This window comes from Theropithecus gelada, chromosome 14 (genome assembly GCF_003255815.1).
Source record: "Theropithecus gelada isolate Dixy chromosome 14, Tgel_1.0, whole genome shotgun sequence".
In the NCBI taxonomy this organism is placed as follows: domain Eukaryota; kingdom Metazoa; phylum Chordata; class Mammalia; order Primates; family Cercopithecidae; genus Theropithecus; species Theropithecus gelada.
In genome coordinates this window covers 82,311,778-82,318,565 of record NC_037682.1, presented here as the reverse complement: position 1 = coordinate 82,318,565, position 6,788 = coordinate 82,311,778, and positions in this window count along the sequence as shown.

Here is a 6,788-nt window from a genome sequence, read left to right as displayed (position 1 = left end):
CAGGGTGTGGTTCCCTAGCTGGCACCATGAATCTCCAGCAGCCTATTCCAACCTTCTATTTAATCCAACTGCTTCTGTGTCAACTGTAAAAATGGTGACGTTTGTAGCTGTGAATTCTTTGCTTGTCTTTCCATATGTCCCTTGGTAAAAGAGAATGCTGTGTGGGATATGATGACAATGTATCCATTTTGTAAGTCCACAAATGGTGGTGCTGGCAGAACTTCAATGGATAGAAAGGAAATTCTGAATATAAAATACATATCTGTTCCTATAAAGATTAATTTCTGTTTCTCCCCCCATACTCCACCTGTAAAAGTGGGGTCAAACTAAGCAATCTTCTCTATTGACCCCTATTTCTTCCAGAAATGGCTTATTGAGGGTTTCAGCATAAGCCTCTGCTGTTGGCAGGTTGGATACTCAGCAATGTTAGAAATCAGATCAGTCTTAATAAAAAGAAATCCATGTTGTAAAACCCATGCACAGCCTCTATACTTGTCATAGTATTTTATACTTCAATTTATTGACTAAACACTGGAGTGGCTAGAAAAAGAGGCTGTTTGACATACACAAAACAGCCTATCACGTCCATATGATTACTGAGATTCATCTCTGCTTTAGATGGATATTTACATTGGCTACGAATATCTTGACATTCTGATCCAATTCCAAGATGTTCACCATTTCTTTCATCAATATTCCAATTCTGAAATCTTCGTCATCAATATGAAATATTTGTCATCAACATTCCAATTCTATTCTTACTATCTCTGGACAATTGGATGAATTAATATAGATCAGTACTTTGTGTCAGTCTTGTTTCCACAAAGTAGATACAGACATAAGACTTAAAGACTTGCCTTTCACCATTACTTTCAGGGCCACCCCTGAGTAGATAGTACATATAGCGGCCATTCACATTCAATTAGTGCTGGCATACCAGAAGTTGCAGGGAAACATTCATGAAGCAGCAGGTATCAATTGAGATAGAAGCTGCAAACCTACATATAGCCTAAGAGTCTAAGCCACCTGCACAGGCAGTTTACTTGTGTTCTCCAGACCTGCTAAAACACAGATTTATATATGCCATTTTCTAACCTACAGCAGAACGTTGCTGCACACATCCAATTTTATAATGAAGTAGATCAGACAATGCCTAGTACATGACGGATGGTTCAGATCACATAGTCTATTGGGATTTTTGATCAGGTATTCAGTATCTATAAGGGTTTAGTATCATGTCACAAATAGATTTTCAAATGAAATAAAACTACTGGCGAAAGAATGCATAACCTCAGATGAAAATCCTTGGGATATGCATTCTCATATTCCTATTCTGGCTAGCATAATGTTCCATATATCATTTGTCTCTGCCACAGGCACTTCCTGTTTCCTGTTTAGCCAAGTCGTAAGGCCCAAGTACTATGCAGCTTGTACCACAGTGTGGCCTGATTTAAGCATCTTTTTACTCTACCCCCACTCAAAATTGGCAGTCTTACTGGTTACCAAGAAAATGGAACACAGAAGAAAAAGAAAAAACATATGTAATATGATGCATCTTGCTTCCAAAACCCAAAAAAGTATCTCAATTGTAATGTTTTGAGATAGCAAATAGCAGGTTCACTTTAGGATGGATATGCAAATGTACACCAGGCAGCCAGATCATTACAGGCTATCCCAATGTGACAGGTGCTTGACTTTTTATAGATTTCATCTTATATCCTCAGTCATACCTGTATCTAATGCAACTCAGTGGTTACTGCTTCCTGCTCATCAGGTTGAATTACTACATCTTTAATAAAATAGATTAGCATGATGTCCCATGGAATATCAAGATGATAAGATAGCTCTAAAATTTGTTGTGATAGAGAAAATGAGAACTGACATAGTCTTGAGGTAACGTGAAATATTGTTTTGTTCTGTAAAGTGAAACTGATTCTGGTTATCTTTGTTGTTAGGTTTGGGAGCAGAAAGCATTTTCTAGGTAAATAACTGTATTCCAGGTGCTAGACATGCTTTTTGTTTTTTGGTTTTTGCTGTTTGTTGTTATTGTTGTTAATTTCAACAGCAATAGCTCATCTAAGACCACAGTTACAATTAGCATCACTACCTGATGAACTTTGTGAAAATCTGGTGAGCTGAATATGAATGTTGGGTAATTCTTTAACTATGCTTCTTTCAAATCTTTTAAGATTTCATAAAATAAAACACCCTCCCAGGATTGTGCTTAACTTCCTTGCAAAGAAGGGAACAATTCCAGGTGCTTCCACTTGGCCTTTCCTTTCAGCTAACACTACATGGTCCAGGAAACCAATATGGGGGTTCTGCCAGTTATCCTATATGTCTATCTATTCCCTCTATGCATTCTGGGAATGGGAAAATAACCACAGAATGCATTCACAGTGCCACCGGACCAACTGTTAGACAGAACTGGCCAACTCATTTCATCGCTTTCATAAGACTTTATTATGACTGGATGACCGTAGTGGCATTGAGGATTAGCATCAATTTAAAACTAGTATCTATTAAGCTCTGAAAATTCTAGATGTTTCACTTTCACGAGTGCATAGTCACCTTGGGAAATGGCTACAGATTCTTTTGGGGAAAGGTTGGATGAAGATGTAAGATCTATAGTGATTTTCTTCAAATGGGTCTATCCTCTACCTCAAAAATGGAACTTGATATGTAAACTGCCTTAATTCAAAGACATAGGAAAAAGGCTGTGGATCCCAACTGTGGCAATGTATGTTATAATTCTTCCCATCAGACCTAAAATAATGTGTGTGCATGTGTGTGTGTGTGTGTGTGTGTGTGTGTGTGTAGTCAGTGTTATCTACAGAGTTCATATTTGTAAATCTATCTTCCTCTCTCAAATTTGTTTAAAATCCCCAAATCACTAGTCATGGGGCTTTTGCAGTCATTTGCTAACATGTGCAAAGTGTAAAAAAAATTGGGTCACCTGAAGCCCACATACCCAGCTCAGTTTAAACCAGATGATTTTCTGCCTTCTTGTGTCACCCTTCATATGTAAACCAGTGCTCTTTTCTCAGTATATTTGTGTCACATTTTTCACATTTTTGTGCTTCTTGTTCAGGATTTTGCTGCTTACAATGATTCCTAAGCACAGAGCTGAAGTTCTGTGTAGTTCTCCTAAGTTCAATAAGGCTATGATACGCTTTACAAAGAAAATAGTGTGTTAGATAAACTTCATACATACATAAATTATAGTGTTGTTGGCCATGAGTTCAATTTTAATGAATCAACTATATATAGTAAATAAAGTGCCTTTAAACAAAAACACATTAAATAGGGTTATCTGATAATTAGTTGATGAAAATATTGTGAACACAAGCTCACAAGAACCTACCCCTGCATGTGCCTTTGGAGCAATAGTACAATATTCACTAATTAAGTGTTCATGGCAACTTTATATAACTACTGCAAATAGTGAGTATAATGAGAATTTACTGTGTGAGCTTAGTGTTATCTCATATGTAGTTTTATTTATGTAATAGTATATAGAATCAATATAAATTTTGATATGTTATACATATCATATATAAATCAAGAAGCACCTTGATAGTCTGCTTATCTTTTTCATTCCTAAGACACTTCGATCAATTAACTATTTGGTAGATCTCTTTGAGTGAGATATTCTAATTATCTTTCCATCCCAGTGTAGATTATTGTAATAACTCTGCCCACCTTATTCCTTAGAGTTAAGCTATATATCTGGCCTCTCCATTCTGTAATCCTGTTGTTCCCATTGAAGCTAAAAAGCCCAATTCCACTGCATCAATCCCTATCAACACCTTTGAACTACAGAGGGCAATCTCCATGAGTTTTAGGAAGGCTAGTGTCCCTTTATTAGTGTATTTTTTAAATACCTTGGTGAAGGGTGTGTCACCTGATCCCTACCATATGCTTTGGCTAGGTAGGAAGGGCATGTTACACGTAATAGGTCCACTTACACATATTGAGTTCCATGTGAAACTCTATCATATGAAACTCTATCATATGAAATGAAATTTTCATCTTTTCAATCCCATTGATTACAGCTTGCTGTTGAGGCTGAAATTTTGAGGACCAACATAGTAAATGCTAATGCCTCCTCCAGGTCCTTGAATCAACACATTGTATTCCAATTTCTGAATGAGTCCCCCAGTATTAACTAATTCCACCTGATCAAGCCTCATATTTTATTTTCCTTAGTTTAATACCCAAAAAATCTACTTGCATATATGCTCACTAGACTCCTGATGTTATAAGTTAAGGTGCTGCAAGTCTTTCAATGTATAGTGTTAACTCTTTGCTGATCAGACTTTGTGTGTCATTATCTGCACTATGTGAGTTCTAACTCTTTTTATGCCAGAGAAGCAATGTGGAGTGCTAGGGAATGTCCTGAGGAGTGTGAGTGTGCCACTGTGAATGAACTCTCCCAGAGGTAATTACTGAAAGGCTAATATGCTATTGGAAAAGCTGGTTCACTCAAATGCAGAGAGAGAGGAGTTGCTTCCCTCAGAAAAAGAAGTTTAAACACATTTGTGACTTAAAATACAGTTTCATCTGTGGCTGCCAAAATATGTATTTACAATATCTCAGGGTCTCATTGCTTTCATATCAGCCCTTTAACCTTAACATGAGATGCATGGCTATACCAATGACTGTCTCAGTCAAAGTCTGAAGAAGAAAGTGAGGACAATTTAGAAAAATTGGGTAATCAGGGGAAAATTGGGTAATTTGGGGAAGTATGATAAAGAAACTAGTTACAAATGTGTGAGCAGTAAGAGAAGGTGCAGTGTCCTCCTGAGCTAACAACAGCAGGGTAGATTTATCACCACTAAGCTTGATGAAGCAAGCAGAGGGAGTAGGTAGGAGAGACCAAAAAAAGTGCCTGTGGCAGCAGGGGAATACAACATAAGCCATCGCCTTCAGTAGCAGTACACAGTTAATCTACAGTGACACAAGCAGGGAAGGAAAACCCATTCTTAAATCTCCCTTCACTGTTTATTCATGAGTGAACAAGCAAGGTAGACGTTAGAAAGCCACAGAGCCTCTTGATGCAGTCAAAAGATTCCAGGCTCCTGGGGCACAGAGAAGAGTGAAAAGTGCTAACATAAAAACGTTCATTTACACAACTTTACCTGAATAACTGTGTGTGTGTGAGTGTGTGTGTGTGTGTGTGTGTGCGTGTAGGTTAATATCCAGAACACACCATGTATTATTATGGAGACCAAAATACATAGCACATGGCTTTTGCCCTATACTACAATGAGAGAAACCCAGAATAAATATGTGGATAAAAGAGGAACATATAAAAGGTGCTATGGATGAATAAAATAAAACATGAATTCATTTTGGTAGAGAAGTGGGACTTCACCACCTGGAGAAGAAAAGAAAAAGGCATTCTACACAGAGGAAATAAGATGGATAAAGGCAGAATTTTAAAATACAAAAGTGGGGATGGGAAGGAAACAGGTCAGTATCTTCTTGAGAAGGATCTTGTAAAATATATTAAAAAGTTTAGGGGGGCGGAGCAAGATGGCCAAATAGGAACAGCTCCAGTCTCCAACTCCCAGCGCGAGCGACACAGAAGACCGGTGATTTCTGCATTTTCAACTGAGGTACTGGGTTCATCTCACTGGGGAGTGCCGGACGATCGGTGCTGGTCAGCTGCTGCAGCCCGACCAGCAAGAGCTGAAGCAGGGCGAGGCATCGCCTCACCTGGGAAGCGCAAGGGGGAAGGGAATCCCTTTTCCTAGCCAGGGGAACCGAGACACACAACACCTGGAAAATCGGGTAACTCCCACCCCAATATTGCGCTTTAAGCAAACAGGCACACCAGGAGATCATATCCCACACCTGGCCGGGAGGGTCCCACGCCCACGGAGCCTCCCTCATTGCTAGCACAGCAGTCTGTGATCTACCGGCAAGGCAGCAGCGAGGCTGGGGGAGGGGCGCCCGCCATTGCTGAGGCTTAAGTAGGTAAACAAAGCTGCTGGGAAGCTCCAACTGGGTGGAGCTCACAGCAGCTCAAGGAAACCTGCCAGTCTCTGTAGACTCCACCTCTGGGGACAGGGCACAGCTACACAACAACAACAACAACAACAACAACAAAAAAGCACCAGAAACCTCTGCAGACGCAAACGACTCTATCTGACAGCTTTGAAGAGAGCAGTGGATCTCCCAACACGGAGGTTGAGATCTGAGAAGGGACAGACTGCCTGCTCAAGTGGGTCCCTGACCCCTGAGTAGCCTAACTGGGAGACATCCCCCACTAGGGGCAGTCTGACACCCCACACCTCACAGGGTGGAGTACACCCCTGAGAGGAAGCTTCCAAAGCAAGAATCAGACAGGTACACTCGCTGTTCAGAAATATTCTATCTTCTGCAGCCTCTGCTGCTGATACCCAGGCAAACAGGGTCTGGAGTGGACCTCAAGCAATCTCCAACAGACCTACAGCTGAGGGTCCTGACTGTTAGAAGGAAAACTATCAAACAGGAAGGACACCTACACCAAAACCCCATCAGTACATCACCATCATCAAAGACCAGAGGCAGATAAAACCACAAAGATGGGGAAAAAGCAGGGCAGAAAAGCTGGAAATTCAAAAAATAAGAGCACATCTCCTCCGGCAAAGGAGCGCAGCTCATTGCCAGCAACGGATCAAAGCTGGACGGAGAATGACTTTGACGAGATGAGAGAAGAAGGCTTCAGTCCATCAAATTTCTCAGAGCTAAAGGAGGAATTACGTACCCAGTGCAAAGAAACTAAAAATCTTGAAAAAAAA